Raw genomic sequence first — 20,783 nt, 5'->3', positions numbered from 1 at the left:
AGGTAACATATTAAAAGTAACAATAAATGTCAGTTTTAACACTCAAATTCCTTGTATATTTTGTAAAATATTAGTTTATTATTGCTGTTAAGAAGCAATTATGTTTTTTTAATGAATTATTTAGTTCCATCTTAAGAATTATTCCTTGAACATTTCATTTTTCACAGTGCAGTTGAAATAAAAGAAAGTTGGAAATTTGAAAGTTTTATAAATGGGAAAACAAAACATTAAGTATCATCAAAATTAATTTAATTTAAATTTTTCTATTCATAATTTAGAATGTTTATATATAAATGTTAAGAATATGCAAGGGTTAAAATGAAGTTGAATCTTTCAATGCAGCTGTCAATCATTTTTAACAGGATACTTAAGGAAGGCAGAAAATAAACTTAAATTTAATTGCTGATTCACATACTGTCACTCCACCCTTTGCCAATCAAGTTCATTATCTACAACAGGCTGCTCTTAATAAAAACAGCTTGAAATTTTGAATTATTTAATTTTTACAATTAGGTAATTTTTGCCACTTGCAGTTTTTCTCCAATTACAAGACTTTGAAATTTCTCAATTTGATGCAAATTGAACACAGGTGTAAACTATTAAAAAATATGAAAATATACACTGACAGTAAATGTTATGATCAAGAAGAATATCTAATGTGTAAATTAGATGTATACACTTCTAGATATCAATTTTTCAAATAACATATATCTTAAATACATGTAAACAGATTAAAATAAAATCTAAATTCATGTTTTCAACAACATTTGATACATCAAAAACCTTTTTCCCCCCTAAAGAGTTATGACAAAATTGTTTATATTTTTTTTGCTGTGCTTCAAATATTCTGCACATTTTAGAGTTATACTTAAGGACAGATATCCAGAAGTCATTGAATCACTTTAGTTCTCTTGATAAGTAAAGAAAACTATCTGTAAACAAATTCCATATTTCAAGATGTTTTCAGAGAAGAGACCACATGCTGATGGCATACGTGCATTAGAGCAGACATTATGCTACTGTATGTCAAGTGTTTATCAAAGGAACACTTACATGAAAGTGTTACAATTAACACTTCAAAATTGATCATGTTTCTACTAAGGATATATAAATCATCAGTTTAGACTGCTGTATGATGTAATGCATTGTTTGTATCTAGATTTTTTGGTATATCTACAAAAAAAGAACTTGTGCCTAAAAAAAGCATAATAATTTTTCTATCCATCTATTTTTACTTGCTAACATTATAAATCTTGATGAAATACATTTACCTGAAACTAAAAATACTTACAAGAGCTTTAAGAGTTTATATAATGCTAATAAAGGGAGTTAATTCTGAACTACAGTGTACATCAAGCATTAAAGATATGTCTGCTTTCCTTGTTCTTGCCACTAAAACATGTACAAACCTGTATGCATAAGACTTTTTAAACTGTAAAGATCAAATACCTTTGAATAATTATTATTAAGCATTACACTTAAGACATCTATATATTAGTCATGATATAGAAGTTAAGATAGGGTAGTCAAACAGTAAATCAAGGGCTCAACAAACAAACACTGAACTTTACAAACATGACAGCTGATGTTTAGATGATACCTCAGATTGTCTTATGTCTTACATCAGATTCTATATATTGTATTGTAAAGCACTTGGGAGCTAAAGGACAGATTTATTTTCCACTTCCTATTTTGGTATGAGTTTGTAAATCTCCAGTTTATATACAGTCATTCTGATATGACCAGACAAGGAAACCCCCTATACAGCAATAAAGCATGTTGTTTGTCTCTCTTAGAATTAAGACCAAAGCTTTAGAGACAGACAAATGAGGAAAATCTGACATTAACTTTCTGAAAAAGAAAGCATTCATAACATCTAGGCTTCTCATTCTTGGCATTCAATGATATATAGAAATCCAAATCCCTAAAATCAACAATGAACGGCCCCTGTGAAGATCCTGATAGAGATACTCCAAAGCGGGTTTTCCCCCATCTTATCCAAGGGTAAAAAAAAACCTTTTACAGTTACACCTTACACCAATTATTTGCACATCAGGTTGATCACTCTGTTTTGAAGTGAATTTTAACAGTTAAAGTATGTTTGTACCTACATTTGCTGAGTTCCTGATAACATCTATTAGAATGCACAAAGGAATGGTTTATTAGATTAAAACTCAAATTTATCTGCCTTAGAATGAACCACAACTTAAGTTAACAGCTTAACTGCAATTCAATAGCATTTATTTAACCATTCATTTAAACCTTGTCACATCTATCTGTAAAACAAATGTCAAAGACCTTAGTCAGGTGTTATAAAGAGAAATGTAAACATCTTAATTATGACCTTTTTTTTGAGCTATTTAAATTTTAGCTGGTCAAGGGTTAAACTTCTAAGGGACAGTTCCAACAATTCATACCCCTGTGAAATGAATGCTTACAGTTCATGAATAATTCATGAAGTATTCATTCTAGTTCATGACCTAGATTCATGAATAGTTCATGGGATGTACATGAAGACAAAATGGCACAAATTCTTGAAAAGTTCAGAAGACACCTAGTTCTTGAACTGTCCCATGCTCTTGATCAGTTCATGACTCAATAAAACATGAACGTTTCATGAACTGTTCTTGAACAAAATGCAATGAAATGCTCATGAAACTGTTCACTTACAGTAAATTATGAACTGTTCATGAATTTTTCCTCTACATGAACTTTTCTAGCACTTTTTCCAGTGCAAATTCATTGTGCCATTTTATCTTCACGAAAAGTACAAGAACAGTTCAAGAACTACAGTTCATGAACAGTTCCTAAACTTCATTTACATTATTTCACATTCATGAAAAATGCAAGAACAGAGCAGACAGATGATACCAATCAATTTGCGGACTGACAAGTCTAAACAATATGTACTCAACATAAGCTCTAAGTTATATTGTTCAAAAGTAAACCACAAACATGTAAAACTGCTTGTAAAATTTAAAAACTACACATCTTTGTTTAACAAGAACTAAGAAATAGTTTCTTCAATACAGCTTGCTGATTTTCAAAATTGCAAAAATCAAGAACTTGAAATTAAAACAGTTTTCCAATGTTTCACTTATTTTGTGATTTATTTCCTTCTGATGACCTTTTGTAAAGTCTCTTGTTTTTTATTAAATACTTCTTTTGATACACCGGTTTTCCTCCTCACTAGTCTTTCAAGATTGCTGAGTTTCGAGGGTTCAAGTGGTGGTCTCGGGGAATCCTTACACTTATTGGTCATCTTTCCAGTCCTAGAGTGGGTTCTAAGTTCCTCCACAGTGAAGATAGTCTTTGCTATTGTAACCAAGACTTCTTGAGTATCACTAAGATGTTCCACTTCTTATAATTCGTGGTCCTCCACTTTTGTATTCTGACTCTCTAAAGCAGTAATTGGCTCCTCCATGCGTCGAATCTTTCTACGCAGGCTTCTGCACTCATCCTCCCATCTAGTTTGGAAATAACAAAAAAAACCAAAACAATATAACGTCTTGTGTTTGAAATGACAGTTTTAAACATCACACAAATGTTACGAAAAAATGCGTTTCCATAGTACCCTTCAAACCTATTTTTATACTCCGATATCAGGGTATATCAGTTTTTCATTAATATTTAAGAAGAAAATGCTAATTATAAATGAGAATTTTAATACTAGTGAAATTAGACTGAATTAAAATTCTAGGAATTTTGCCATGCAAAAATATCTGGTTCTACTGTAGACAATTGTAAAATTAGGTCCTAATGTAACCTCAACTATATTGCTTACCCGTCAGATCTAGCCTCAACCACACAACCCTCAGCAGTTCCTGCATTTTCGATGCACTTTCACATTTTACACTGTCAGCAGGACCTATAAAATTATATATATAGAGAGATTAAATCCAACACACCCCAAAAAAAAACAACAACAACAAAAAAAAAAACACAACAACAGAAAACGTGATTTCTGTTCCAATTAAAATTTTGGATGTAGATCTTATTTGCTTTAAAAATACAGTCAGTCATGTGTTATTTTCCTTGTTGATCATATTCCATTATAAAACTACATAAATTAATGGTGATATAAAAATATTGTCTCTTTATGAAAAACTTTTTCTGATATAAAGGAAAATTGGCTAAGGTAGTGAACTGTCTGGGGATAAAAAAGACTTGCTGCCATGCATTTTTCAAAAAACTATTTTAAACTAGATTCTATCTTTTAGAAGGCATTGGCAAATAATTTCCTGCAGGGAAGCAGAACCATGTTCAATCTTCAACGATGCTTTGTTTTTGATTCATTTTATATTGATCCTGTTCAACAACAAAGAAATAAATAAAAACGGGTCGCGAAAATATGTGACAAATGTCCGTTTACGCAATATTTCCAGTAAGGTTGAAGTATCTAAACTGTAACTAAGAATGAGCTGGAAATACAATTATTATTTCTATTGTTACAGTCGGCAAATTGTTACAAAATAATGCTTTTAGAAGTGAAGAAAGTTCATTAAAATAATTATAAACTCTTCATTTTTTTCTTGGAGTCATAAACACGCCGGCTCTGTTTGGAAAAAAATCAACGGGTGCATTTATGATAATACTCACAGTGAATTTCACCGATTGCAGCTTTGAAGGTATTCTTCTGATAATTTGCTTGAGCAATTTCACCTTCCTTGTTGTATGTCTTTATTGGGGAGATGATATCAGATATGAGACGAAGTTTTTGCCGTCTTTGAATATTGAATATTGCGCGCTCAATAGACCTGTGTACTACGTAAAAAACTTGTGTACTACGTCAGCAACATGTGCTCGATTCTCATAATTTCGTGTAATTCCGTTGTTTTTGCCGTCAATACAATGAGTCCATACATGCCATAATTTTTAGACTCATTTCCGGGACACTTTTCATTTGAAGGTGGGGCATTGATCAGCAAACGTATTTTTTTTTAATTTACATAGTGGCATACAACCTATAGGCCCTATTACCGGTAATTACAACTTGCAAATTTAATGACACCATAAACAAAGTCAGAATGTCAATAATTATTAACAGTTTTTCTATCTTTTTAAGTATTTAGGCATCGACAATCAGACACAGAATAGAATAAAGCTATGTTAAGTAATGACAATTAGCCATGTCGTTTCCCTGAAACATTCCCTAAATCTTGTAGATTTTATCACCTCATATTTAGCGGGTAATTTTCACGGTGTTTGACCACTAATAAAATTTAATTTATAATGGCCAGTTGGCCAGTGCATGACACCTTCACTGGGGTAATTTATCTTTTATTTGATCAAAATTATTGCCGATAATTGTTAGTTGGAAGGGGCATGTTGATATACCAATCAAAGGATTAGTGTCACCATTGCAAAGCTGTTAGGCCACTTAGGGGATAATCGTTCCTTATTAGCGTTCTAGATAAGTTTACAAAAACTTGACAATAAAATTATATAAAAATGTAAAATTTCTTGCTTCAATGTAGATTATTTTATATTTTTTTACCAGGACATAAATCATCTCCGGGACAGACACCTTATTTCCGGGATTGTCCCGGACACACGGGACGTTATGGCATGTATGACAATGACTGAATAATTTCAATTAAAACAATGAGGCCTACAAATTTTATTTCACAAACCTATATTATTTTAAGCCCAACAGGCACTTGAATTTCAAACAAAGCTACCATTGTTTCCAAAAAATTTGTGTTGCTACATCAGTATAAGTATCCAATATATAGATAGATGAGTTGGTTGATTAAAAAATGGGGAATTTCATTAAAGAAGTGACTGATTGAATTTCCATGGTCAAGCAATAAAAAAAAATACTGATGTCTTTATTTTATGCAAAAAAATGTTTTGGGCCTGTGCTAATCTACCCAGGTCGTTATCTTTTCTTGACCAGTTATCATTCTATTTCTGTAGTTATTTAATAACAATTAAATCATGAACACATGGTCTTCATCAAAAGTTCTTCAGAAATTCATTAACCAATGTATTTAGGTCATCAAGTGTTCTTGAGCAGTAATCATTTCTATTTCAGCAATTATTAAAGGACAAATCATGAACTCATGGTTTTCATCAAAAGTTCTTCAATAGTTTGTGACATTATTAAAGGACAAATCATGAACCCATGGTTTTCATCAAAAGTTCTTCAATAATTCATGATCCTAAGTTCATGAACCTTTAAAGAATTCGGTTTTGTTCTTTTTATGCCAATGAACAGTTCATGAACAAGCTTGAAGAACTGTTCATGAACATAAGTTCTTGAACAATCATTATGAACTGTTTAGGACCAGTTCATGAACTGTTCTTAAATGTATTGAAAAGTTCATGATTTCAAGAACACTATTTCACAGGGGCAAACAGAACAACTCAGTTACAGAAATTCTTGCTCTGTTCATGAACATTTTGGTATGTTCATGAACAAGCTGACAATAATCATGAACTTTAAAAACAAATTTGTCTTTACAATTTTAACCCATGTGAATACTTTTTAGTGTTAGAAAAAATTTCAGTTCATGAACTGAAAAATTTCAGTTCATGAACTGAAAAATTTCAGTTCATGAACTCTCGTGAGTTCATGAACTCACTGATCATCAACAAGAGTTGGCTGACCTTGGTAACACCCATAATGCAAAAGTCAACATGGCCGCCAGAAACAAAGCTCTACATGTGTTTTAACAAACTTTCGGTGCAAACTTACTTAAAAATGGAATAAATAACAATGACTTAGCAAAATGAAGAAAAAGTGATGTATTTACATAATGGACTATATAAAATCTTATGGAAAATTGTGTCAAAGAAATAAATTGAAGAGCAAACTGGCAAGTCGTGAATTCTAATGACAATTCAATTTGTACTTAGGGAATCATTGAGCACAGTGTTTAACAAGTTTCATTACCTGTGTAATGGGCTTTTGTGTTTTGTATTTGTACTAAAACACTGTCTATTGTGCATTTTATGGCTGGTACAAATCAGCAGTCTTAGAATTAAATGAAAATTGATTGTGATGTCACATTATTATGACCCCTGGGAGAAGTTTTTGAATTGTTCGTGAACATATTCATGAACAATTTCATGAATGTGCATTTGAACAAGTTCATGAATGTGCATGAACAACAAATGAGACTTTTTTTCTTTCATGGACAATTCATGAATCGATATATTCATGAATGTTAACGAACATATATTCATGAACATGTTCATGAATATCTTGATTCATGAATTGTCCGTGAACTAAAAAAAGTCTCATTTGTTGTTCATGCACATTCATGAACTTGTCCATGAATATGTTCATGAACAGTTCATGAATTATTCATGGAATTCTCGCAGGGGTTAAATACCACATTCTTAAACTTCATTCATGTTTTTCTTTAAAACTCAACATTGTCAAAGAAATAACATATTCTGGCCAGAATCATCATAATCAAGGAGAGGATTGTATCTACTTGAGATTGGAATGATTCAAAGTTCTTTAAACCAGCTAACATTATCAAACCCTACAAAAATATCAATATAGGGTTATGGCCCTTGTGTGTCAACAGTTTCACTTAATCTGGTTAATAGTCAGTACTTAATGTAAAACTAAAAACATAAATATTTTTGACGATATCAATCAGGCCTCAAGGGGCTGGAATTATCAATTTTCAAATACATATTATGTGATCAATATTTATATAAAATAACAACCCAATTGTCAGATACAGAAAATATCACTATAACCAGCTGACTTATATGATTATAACATTGTCTAGAATTAAAGAATAACTCACCCAGGTCTACAACTTATCTTTTATTAAATTCCATCTATCATACAGGAAATTTTATTCAGTATTTGTGCTTTAAATAACAACATAAATATCATGAATGAACAGATTAAGCAGATTTTCTTCATACTATATTTAATGAAGACTAAATTACTCAAACATAAATGAAGTGGCAGCATGAGAAAATTTGTCAATGTCAACAATTTGGGACATATCATTTATTTTCTAAAAATAGCTAAACCTGTCAAAGTTCATCAGTTTTAAAGCAGCATGCCTCAAGGTTTGTGTTAATTTTTATGACAACAGTTGTTCTTATGAGTAAAAGTGTAGTTAAGAGAAAATTAAGTGAGTTTAACAGCCTAAAGCACTATAACTACAGTGAATTCACTTAATTTCGTGGGCATGAAATCTCATAATTGAACTATTTTTATATGAAACCAGATTGCTTAATTATTAGAATCTTACAACAACAAAAATTTATGCTTATTTTGACCAATCTTGCTTAATAATCATTCACTTCTTACTCTATATGTGCTCCACCTAAATATCTACTCTTATAAAATATATAAATAAATATTAATAATTCCTTACCATGTAAATATTAGCAAAGATGATTCTTGATGGAATTAGATTCTGGAATTTTAAAGTACAAAAACATAAAGATGACTGTACTTTGATATACACCATTTCCTGAAGTAATTACACAGCGTTTAGATAAACTCAAGATTTTATCACTTTAATATTTTGACATGCTACCTCAGTAAAATATTTTTGAAACAAAACACATTCGGATTCATCAAACAGCAGGATCACTGCAGTAAAATATAAACCATCAAAGATTTTCCCCGATGATCAAAGTTTGAAATTCTGTCAAGATTTGCCAAGAATAACATTACAGATTCTTGAAATTATAAATCATTTCAAACAGTTTATATTATAAATAAAAGTGTCTGCATCATAAATGATGGTTATCATAATTTAATACCTATCATATAATGATAAAATAAGTTTGTTATAAGAGTTTCTTAATTGGGAATTTGAACGTGAGCTAGAGAAGTCTATAATCTTTACCAAGATCACATTAGACAGTACAGGGAATTTTGAAATAAAACTGAGTCAAATTCGTTGAGTGTCAAATACAAGTCAAAGACCAACCTGGTATCTTTAACTTACAGTATATCTCTTCATATTAATATAATAAGCTTATGTGGATTGTTTAAGGCCAAGATAGCATACTGGATCTTGTTAAAGTGCAGATTATGGCATTAGAATCCATAGTTTAAAGTGAATTGGTCCTTAATGGAAGGTTTTATAGAAATGTTCTATAAAATATCTAAATGATACATTTCTATTGTTTTTATCAATATTTGAAATATATATGAAAAATGTGCCCACTATTGACCAATTCACTTTAAGATCAATGTATTCTGATAATTAGGACAATTTTTTGTGCCTTAATGTATAATGTAAGTTTGAGTTTAAATGTGCAGGAATATTATCATGAAGGTTGATAGGCCCAAGTAATTGGTCAATATTATTATAACATAATGCAAGAAAAATTGATATATATTTCCATTATAACATATGCTTATGAAACAAAGAGAATTCACCATACTATAACCTGGGTTTGCGACTTTGCAACCTGGCCTGAATCATAAGTTTTGACCAGGCCATATCTGATTACAAATTGTAATCAGACGGTGACCTTGTAGAATAAGAATTTATTTTCTTTTTACTTAAGCAGAACAATGATAAAACAATATATACATGTACATCTAACCCTATATGTTGCAGTATTAACAGCTGTATGCTTAATATAACCCAAGCCTAAGGGCTACTGGTCTTTGATAGGTAAAATTTTGCTAAAAGTCTGTAATTGGCCAATCAGTATGAAATCATATAAAATACTAAACATTTAAAAAAATTTCACCAGTGAAATATCATTTGTAATTATCATCACTAATTGATAATCATGTTCATTTATTTAAGCAAACATGAATGATTTATGTTACTCCTCATTTAGATTCTTGTTTTGTTCATGTAAGAGCCTGAGTACACTTAAATAAGCCATCTATGTAAGTAGACACTGATATAGACAAAGTATATATAATTATATATATGACAGCTGGTAGGCCAGACTGTCTTCCTGTTACATAATACAAGTCACATTTGCTTTAGTCTTTGCCCTACTTTTTCATCCAATGAAAAAACATAAATTTGAAATTTTCTGAGTCTATTTTGTATTAACTGACTTCAATAGCATTTATTTAACCATTCATTTAAACCTTGTCACATCTATCTGTAAAACAAATGTCAAAGACCTTAGTCAGGTGTTATAAAGAGAAATGTAAACATCTTAATTATGACCTTTTTTTTGAGCTATTTAAATTTTAGCTGGTCAAGGGTTAAACTTCTAATGGTCAGTTCCAACAATTCATAAACAGAACAACTCAGTTACAGAAATTTGGCAAGTTTTTATGGTTACATTCATTCAGTGTGAACTTTTTTGTGCTCAAGACCAAGAAATTCTTTTAACACTTGGAGATTTCGAGGCTTATTTATATTTACACTGTTTAACATCATAGAAATCTGTAAGTTACACCAATATGGTCTGATATAATCAGACATCCAAACTCCCAATATGGTAATAAAATACATACTGGGTTATTTAACTGACTAGATAAATATTGAAGCTTATAAAAGTTTCTACATGACAAGATTTGGTATCTTTAAGTCTTATTTTTAAGTCTGGAAATATAAAATTAAGTCAGTTAATAAACAGATAATTTCTTGGTACAGAAATTTAATTTTGATAGCACAAAGAACCTGAGAAATGTGTCCATGGAACAGAGATACCCCCACAGTCCAATGACGGCATGACAGATGGGCAAGGACAAATCTTATCCCCACCCATCCTGGCATAAAAATAGACATTTCTTTTTTTTTCAATTAAAACAAGACAGACTGATATAACAAAGGTAATCTATAAATGAATGCAAAAAGGAACTAGATGTACATTATTGGTGGATGTCTTACAAAGATCAAACTTAGGGACAAGAATAATTCAATATAACCCATCTCACAACTATCTTCAAATATAACAATTACAAAACTGACAATACTTTAGAGACACGATATGATAAATGAAGAAACTAATATTCCTCACTATAGAGCATAAAATACAAAACATGGTCATTAAATAAATTTTCTTGTTAATTTATTTTTTTTTTTTAGAAATGACCGATATATCAGCTTGCAGAATCATAGAAAACTGTCAACAGAATAACAATTAATCAAGCAAAACAATAAATGATACCCACGCTTTCTCAAAATATTAATATTGCCTTTTATACCATAAATACTAGTGTCATGATTTCATGCCATCACATTTCTTAAGAAAAATTCCTGTGAACAAGGAATTACATAATAAGTCTACAGGCTGGTACAGAAATAGACAATTTATTGACTTGATAGAAAGACTTAATGCCCTTCTGATGCAAAAGATGGGTAGGTGTTAAAAGTACAAATATCCCCAAGTTTTAATCTTCAATCAGTCCCCATGCTGCTATAGGGCAAATTGTGGCAGTTTAGGCACCGAAATGGCCAGTGGTATGTCCAATTTAAAGAGTGCAATTATACTAAGCTTTTAGCTGTGACTCAAACATCTCATTGTCCCTAGTGCCACAAGGTTTGGATTTTACAAAATCTAGAAGTCTAAGGCATGGAAATTAAGTAAATGAGCAGTGGTTACTGTTGACTAGTTAGCATAACTTAAACATGTCTGTCACTTAACATTGGAATATATATAACAATTATTTAGCTACATGTTTGTATATACAGAATGTAATTCTACAATAAGGGCTGTAACTCAAGCCATGGTAGATCTTTCTCCAATAAAAAAGCTAGAAAATCATCATAAAATTATGATCTTTACAGAGTATTAGTAACATAAAACCAACAAAAACAGCAGGATTTATATTTGCCCTATCAAGGACTTTCACAGTCTCAGCTGGCAACACAAAACATTTTAGCCATATCATAATCATTTACCACAAAAAGACTTCAAAGTTCTATTAAAATCTGATATAACCAGACAATCTCAACAAAAAATGGTAATATCAAATAATTTCATGAATTCTAGAGACACAAGTGAGCAGAAACATCAAAACCACAATAGTTATAAAACTATTTAATGAATTGTAAGTCAATACACAATCAGACAGTTATAAAGGTTTTCACTTATTAATTTAACAAATCTGTCATACACAAATTCAGGGATGGGATAATTATTATCTTTTCAGAACTACAAAGTTTGTCAATTCTAAATAGACAAATTCTTACATTATATCATGTGTCTTGCCATATTTTCTAATGTACAAATATTTATTTAATTTCAGCTCTATATCACAATTATTTAATTGGCAAAAACTTACAAATGGCAAGCAGTGGTGTCATGGCATGAAGGTTAAAAGCATATGTCACTGGTATCTGTTTGAAAATTCCATTAGTAAGAGAGTCCCTGGTGACAAATATGTCATAATATTTCTGTCAAATTGCCTTATTTAACAGTTATGTCAAACTGAATTAATCTGTCATAAATATATATGGTTGATAAGAACGTATGGGCTTTTGTATAGTGCCTGCAATCAGATCAAGACAAAAAACTAAAATATTCCCTCTCTGTTACAAATATTAAAGGCATTTTATTTAAACAAACTAGTCTTCTTCACTGTGGACTTTAATGTCCATTTTGCAATTTGGACAAAACCAACAATGAACAGTGCAGACAGCTGTGATATGCCAGCTGATTTTGATGTGCATTATGGTCACAATAAATAATAAATATAAATATCAATAATATAATAATTATCAATAAATAACAATAAATAAGCAGTTCAACAACAAGGTTTGTCATCAACCTAAACATAATAATAAAATCAGATAAATTCTGATAGAAAAGAATGGCTTATAAGGTGTCAAATGCATTTCTTGTAACTCATTTCAAACAGCAGGAATTGTACCTACATTAACAAATTATTGTGAAAAGATTTATACATACCTTGTATCTACATGATGTAAAGGTTTCAAAATTAATTGGCTGACAAAAATATACACATCTGAAAATAGAAGACAAATATCAAATATCAATTATGTCCTATCATAGTGATTCTTTTTAACTGAAACCTCTCACAATACAATAATCATATCAAATTAACTTTTTTTAAGACAGCAGCTTTATTTCATAATCTGTCATTGTCTGCTAATTGTAACCAAGCAGAATATTTGGCTTCTGAGTAACTGTTTATGGTTTTATTAAAACAAACATAAGACAGAAAATTCTAACATTAATTCATTTGAACACAATCACCACATTGAGACATTGCTCAATTACTTTGAACACAATGTACACAAAGGATTTGTGCTCTGATAATTACTTTGAATCCAATAACCAGAGAGGCAGGACAAGGCTGCTCATTCCCTTGAATCCGATGACCACAGGGACAGTGCTCTGCTCATTCCCTTGAATCCAAAAATGACCACAGAGACAAGACACAACTGCCCATTCCAATGAATCCAAAAATGACCACAGAGACAAGACACAACTGCCCATTCCCTTGAATCCAATAATGACCACAGAGACAGGACACAGCTGCCCATTCCCTTGAATCCAATAATAACCACAGAGGCAGGACACAACTGCCCATTCCCTTGAATCCAATAATAACCACAGAGACAAGACACAACTGTCCATTCCCTTGAATCCAATAATGACCACAGAGACAAGACACAACTGTCCATTCCCTTGAATCCAATAATGACCACAGAGACAGGATACAACTGTCCATTCCCTTGAATCCAATAATGACCACAGAGACAAGACACAACTGTCTATTCCCTTGAATCCAATAATGACCACAGAGACAAGACACAACTGCCCATTCCCTTGAATCCAATAATGACCACAGAGACAAGACACAACTGCCCATTCCCTTGAATCCAATAATGACCACAGAGACAAGACACAACTGTCCATTCCCTTGAATCCAATAATAACCACAGAGACAGGACACAACTGCCCATTCCCTTGAATCCAATAATGACCACAGGGACAGTGCTCTGCTCATTCCCTTGAATCCAAATATGACCACAGAGACAAGACACAACTGCCCATTCCTTGAATCCAATAATGACCACAAAGACAGGACACAACTGCCCATTCCCTTGAATCCAATAATAACCACAGAGACAGGACACAACTGCACATTCCCTTGAATCCAATAATGACCACAGAGACAAGACACAACTGCCGATTCCCTTGAATCCAATAATAACCACAGAGGCAGGACACAACTGCCCATTCCCTTGAATCCAATAATGACAACAGAGACAGGATACAACTGTCTATTTCCTTGAATCCAATAATGACCACAGAGACAAGACACAACTGTCCATTCCCTTGAATCCAATAATAACCACAGAGGCAGGACACAACTGCCCATTCCCTTGAATCCAATAATAACCACAGAGACAAGACACAACTGCACATTCCCTTGAATCCAATAATGACCACAGAGACAAGACACAACTGCCCATTCCCTTGAATCAAATAATAACCACAGAGGCAGGAAAAAACTGTCCATTCCCTTGAATCCAATAATAACCACAGAGGCAGGACACAACTGCCCATTCCCTTGAATCCAATAATAACCACAGAGGCAGGACAAAAACTGTCCATTCCCTTGAATCCAATAATAACCACAGAGACAGGACACAACTGTCTATTCCCTTGAATCCAATAATGACCACAGAGACAAGACACAACTGCCCATTCCCTTGAATCCAATAATAACCACAGAGACAAGACACAACTGTCTATTCCCTTGAATCCAATAATGACCACAGAGACAAGACACAACTGCCCATTCCCTTGAATCCAATAATGACCACAGAGACAAGACACAACTGTCCATTCCCTTGAATCCAATAATGACCACAGAGACAAGACACAACTGTCCATTCCCTTGAATCCAATAATGACCACAGAGACAAGACACAACTGCACATTCCCTTGAATCCAATAATAACCACAGAGGCAAGACACAACTGTCTATTCCCTTGAATCCAATAATGACCACAGAGACAAGACACAACTGTCCATTCCCTTGAATCCAATAATGACCACAGAGACAAGACACAACTGCACATTCCCTTGAATCCAATAATGACAACAGAGACAGGATACAACTGTCTATTTCCTTGAATCCAATAATGACCACAGAGACAAGACACAACTGTCCATTCCCTTGAATCCAATAATGACCACAGAGACAAGATACAACTTCCCATTCCCTTGAATCCAATAATGACCACAGATGCAGGACAAAACTGCTCATTCCCTTGAATCCAATAATGACCACAGAGACAAGACACAACTGTCCATTCCCTTGAATCCAATAATGACCACAGAGACAAGATACAACTTCCCATTCCCTTGAATCCAATAATGACCACAGATGCAGGACAAAACTGCTCATTCCCTTGAATCCAATAATAACCACATTGACAGGACACAACTGCCCATTCCCTTGAATCCAATAATAACCACAGAGACTGGACAAAACTGCCCATTCCAATGAATCTAATAATGACCACAGGGACATCATTCTGCTAATTTCCTTGAATCCAATTACCACAGGGGCAGTGTTTAAAGTTTTACTTCATAGAGAACATTTTACAATTGCATGACTAAAAGAATCACAATAGGGAAATTTGTCACAGGATAGGTCTTTTAAGCATGACACAGACCTATTAACGAAATGTCTCCTGTACTGATACAGTTATCTTTCTCAGTCAAAGGAAATAATCTGCAATTTGATAACTGACACAGCTGATAGGAACAGATTCAATAAAGCAGACAAAAGAAAATCCATGTATCAAATTGTTCTGTCAGCATTGTATTGAATACCCTCACTGTGTATGACTTTTTTTCCATCAATTAAGGCAATTAAATATGAAACCAAATGTATCATATTAAGCCATACATTATTTATGAGTACAGAAATTATTTGTTATTCTGTAAAGAAACATTTTCATCAAATTTACAACAAGCTCAGGTATTTGCTGATCTGAATCAGTCCAGCATCACTTCACATTCATTGGAAAGACTTATCTAACATTCAGTGATTGACATTTCAACTCTGTCTACTCACACTCAAGTATTGAACATAATACTTCAGGTACATGTGGGCATGTTGGTAATGACTCTGACCTTAAATAGAATTAGTCCATCATCTAAGGTCTGTTGTACCATAAAAATTTATATTGATAGTATTACATGTGTGACCAAACCATGGTAGAATTATAATTATGTGAATGTTATTGGTGTGAGATACATGATCTGGTATTGCTTATCTATAAATGGAAGATAATACAGTCTAACCCCGTTTATTCGAAGTGCCTGGGACTGAATATTTACTTCGAATAATCGATGGGTTCGAATAATCGAAATCGGAATATTGTGATAGACGAAAACTACTCCACTTTGACCAATCACCACAAAACTACCGTTTACAACACACTTGCTTCCTGTAATCAATTGAGAAAAATAGATATTAAAGAAAAGATGCGTAAAAATTATTGTATTGACATTGAAGACATAAATACTTGCATTTTATTCTACATTATGTATCGTTTCGTTTCGCGTAAAGCCTTGATAATGGCCGTGTCGTCACTACGGTTTTTACAGCTAAACTCTGGTATTTTCGATTAGGATAAATTAAGGCTCTCATGTAGCGTTACAATTAATGAAAAAAATCTTTTGGATGTTTTGACAAATTCACATATACGGAATGTTTAAAAATTATTGCTGTCATCTTAAACAAAATCGGACACGGTGCATAGCTTTTCATTTTCGTTAATTAAAGTTGATTAAAGAATACACAAAGAGTTATTATCATGATTGTCTAATTACACGCATGACTGTGGATATTTTTCACAAGTCGACTGGTCAGCGAGTGGATCTGCGTCAATTAGTCTGGCTTCGAATAATAATTAGGCTGGCTTCGAATAATAGGTGTGAAATTCTTTCGTAATTGTATAATCGGGACCGAAATTTTACTTCGAAAAATAGGAGGTATTCGGATAATGCATTTCGAATAATACTGTCGTATTTATATTGTTTTATATAGAGATTAAAACGGGACCGGCGAACTACTTCGGATAATGCCGGGTATTTGAATAAAGGGTTGTCCAATAACCGGGGTCAGACTGTAAATTGTTCTAAACAAAATACTATTATTCATCATAATTAAAGTTTACTTTAAATCACTAAAAATTCTTATCACCATTTTTTCAAGAATTTACATTTCAAATAAAATATAACAAGAGCTGTCATTAGGACCGCATGCTCCACTATTCTAAGTGCTTGATAGTAATAGAGCTTTGATAATGTAAAATTTTGTAAGTTCACAAAAGGGCCAAATTTTTTTTTTTTAATCCATATTATAGAACTTGGAGAGAGTCCTATTATGCGAGCTAAAAATTATACATTTCTAATATTTTTCTCAATATTTTAAATAATTCTGGAAAATGTGCCCATTGTAGACCAATTCACTTCAACAGCCAGTTAATTATTTTAAGTATTATGTGAGTCATTCAGTAATGGCCTTTGCATAAAAATCTTCTGATAATTATTATCGAAACATAGGTCAAAGGGTTATAAAGAAATTTTCTATAAATGTACTCAAGTTAAGATCTCATGGTATTTGATTGCTTAGAAAAACCAACACAGAATGTATATTGACCTACCTAAAGACTGTGGAACTCTTAAAAAAAAAAAACTTATAACCTCGAGGCCTCAGGTACATTTTAACTATCTTAATTATTGTTAATACATAGAAAAACAAGTATAACTTCTAGTCGAAGGCGTCAATTGCTATAATCATGATTTTGATGGAAATGTTATGTACTTTTTAAAACTTTTTATTTTATTGTATGCAGATGACACTGTTATTTTGTCAGAATCTGCTGAAGATCTACAAGTCGCTCTAAATGTTTATGCAGCGTATTGTGATAAATGGAAATTGGTTCTTAATACTTCAAAAACAAAAGTTATGGTTTTCGCAAGAGGTAGACAAGTTCAACACAATTTTACTTATAATAATGAAAATATCGAAATTGTTAATGAATACAAATATCTTGGAATTATCTTTAGTAGGAGTGGATCTTTTTTAAATGCAAAAAAGCATATAGCCAAACAAGGAACAATAGCAATGTATAATTTAATAAAAAAGGCTAAATCACTATACTTACCAATTGACATCCAAATAGATTTGTTCAATAAAACTGTTAAACCAATTTTGCTCTATGGATGTGAAATTTGGGGTTATGGAAACATTGACATGATAGAAAGAGTTCAACTTAAGTTTTTAAAATATATTTTAGGATTAAAATCTTCTACCTCAAATACAATAGTGTATGGTGAAACAGGTGTAACACCGCTCTCAGTAGATATAGAATCAAGATTAGTTTCTTTTTGGGCAGATATAGTTGTCCCAAAGACTTTTAAACTAACGCAAACAATGTATTATTTTACTCTTTATAGTAGTAATTTTTTAAATACACAGCAAAGCAATAATTTTATGTGGATAACGTGTATTAGAGATATACTCGTCAAATGCGGCATGAACAATATTTGGGACACACATCTTTTTCCAAATCAAAAGTGGTTGACCGCAACAGTTAAACAAAAGCTAATAGACCTGTTTCTTAACAGCTGGTATTCAAACTTAGAAACTTCTGGAAAGTGTAAAAATTACAAGTTATTCAAACACAAATTCGAATTTGAAAAGTATATCACAAATACACATCCTAATTTACTTAGATATCTGATTAAATTTAGAACAAGAAACCATAGATTACCAGTAGAAACTGGATCTTGGCATGGGATAGAACTTAATATGAGAAAATGTACATTATGTAATTCCTCAGTTGGAGATGAATTTCACTACCTTCTAGAATGTAATTATTTTGATCGTCAAAGAAAAAAATACTTAGGACCCAATTATTACATTAGACGAAACATTTATTCTTTTGATAAACTTATGAATATAAACAACCATAGTAATTTTGAATATAAAAAAATATGTATGTTTATTAGGGATATAGTTGAAAAATTTATATAATGAAAATTAAATGCATATAACAAGTGTAAATTCATTACATGCAAATGCTTTGTATGTTAAAAGTACCCAAGGTACTCTCCCTTTACATGTATTATATATGCTTATATTTTTTGTATGCATTCTATTGAGCCTCGAAACTTTGTTAATATTTATTTACCTCATGTTGTCAATGTCTTGACCTGAGAGAAATAAAGATATTTGTATATTTATTTATTTGTAACTTTACAATATGGCAATACAATGTAGAAGAATAAGAAAATCACAGATTGATTGAAAGGGGTTTGCATGATCATTGACTTGTATTGTGAACAAGCTGACTTGGTTCTAGACATAAGGTGAAGTTAATTAGTTCTCAATCAATAATAGTTTGATAGAAACACGACCATAAATCATCAGGTGATTTCTTCTTTTGTAATAACAACTAATGAGACCCTGCTCTTAACAATACTGAAACATGCAAGCTTCTAAGTTTCTTGTGTATAAGGTCTAATAAATGGACTGATTAGTGGGTGTATTTTTTTTTTGGTTTCTTTCTGTTGTTGGTCACACAAGGAATCACAAACATGTATGTACTCATTTAAGATCATGTGGTAATTTAAAAATAGTAAACTATTGGAGGAAATTACTGGGTGTCCTGCAAATTATTTAACTATGTTTGTATTGTTGGAATTTGGTTAAATTTATATACCTGTGACCTAACACAATAAAAAAGATCAAATAAGTCCAAAAGCCTAAAATGTCAAATTCTTACAAAAATCAACTTGGACACTGAAAATGGAAACAATATGCAAAATATAAAAGAATATTTTTTATGTGTGATGGTATTTAATAACAAGAGGGCCATGATGGCCCTGAGTCGCTCACCAGAAACAACTTCTTTTCAGTGTTGGAATGTCAATATATTCTAATATTAAATTTGAGCATAGAATATGTTTAAACAATAATTTGAAGAAATGCCATGACCTGGGGTATTTAAGCTTTAGCTTAAACAGGGATAATCAAAATAATATGAGCAAACTTGATAAAAGACTACCTAAGAATGCTACAAAGTTTGGTGATCATCTTTCAATTATTTCAGTAGGAAATGATGTTCGAAGGTTTTTTTCTATTTTTAGCTTTAGTGGCCACTAAGAGGGGCTAATCAAATAAATATAAGCAAACTTGATAAAAGAGTACCCAAGAATGCTACAGACAAAGTTTGGTGATCATCCATCCATTAGTTCTGTAGAAGAAGATGTTTCAAGGTTTTTCTATTTTTAGCTTTAGCGGCCCCTAAAAGGGGTCAATCAAATTAATATGAGCAAACTTGATAAAACACTACCCAACAATGCTTCAGACAAAGTTAAATGATCATCCATCCATTAGTTCTGTAGAAATAGACATTTAAAGGTATTTCTATTTTTAGCTAAAGTGGCCCCTAAAAGGGGCCAATCAAAATAATATGAGCAAACTTCATAAAAGACTACCCAACAATGCTTCAGACAAAGTTTGGTGATCATCCATCCATTAGTTCTCCAGAAATAGACATTTAAAGGTATTTCTTTTTTTTTTAGCTTAAGCGGCCCCTAAAAAGGGCTTATCAAATTCATATGAGCAAACTTGATAAAAGACTACCCAAGAATACTGCAGACAAAGTTTGGTGATCATCCATCAATTAGTTCTCTAGAAATAGACATTTACTGGTATTTCTATTCTTAGCTATAGAGACCCCTAAAAGGGGCTAAGCAAATTAATATGAGCAAACTTGATAAAAGACTACCCAAGAATGCTACAAAGTTGGGTGATCTTCCATCAGATAGTTCGTATGATTTAGATTGCAAAGATCAGAAAATACCAC

General features: G+C 32.0%; 1 protein-coding gene across 3 annotated transcripts in view; it reads right to left on the bottom strand.

Annotated features, from left to right (window-relative positions):
• Window positions 1-20,783, bottom strand: part of LOC132749031 (zinc finger CCCH domain-containing protein 10-like) — a 219,062-nt gene that overhangs the window by 83,604 nt on the left and 114,675 nt on the right. For 2 of the 3 annotated variants that reach the window (XM_060738713.1, XM_060738706.1), the window contains exon 5: window positions 12,823-12,880. The exons of the other annotated variant lie outside the window; for it this stretch is intronic. The gene's annotated coding sequence lies outside the window, so the exon portion shown is untranslated. The remainder of the gene's footprint in view (window positions 1-12,822; window positions 12,881-20,783) is intronic. 3 annotated transcript variants of the gene reach the window in all.

This window comes from Ruditapes philippinarum, unplaced genomic scaffold, assembly GCF_026571515.1.
Source record: "Ruditapes philippinarum isolate M1 unplaced genomic scaffold, ASM2657151v2 ctg1384_1_1_1_1, whole genome shotgun sequence".
In the NCBI taxonomy this organism is placed as follows: Eukaryota; Metazoa; Mollusca; class Bivalvia; order Venerida; family Veneridae; genus Ruditapes; species Ruditapes philippinarum.
Note: the sequence above shows the minus strand (reverse complement) of the source record. Positions and strands in the feature narration are given on the sequence as shown.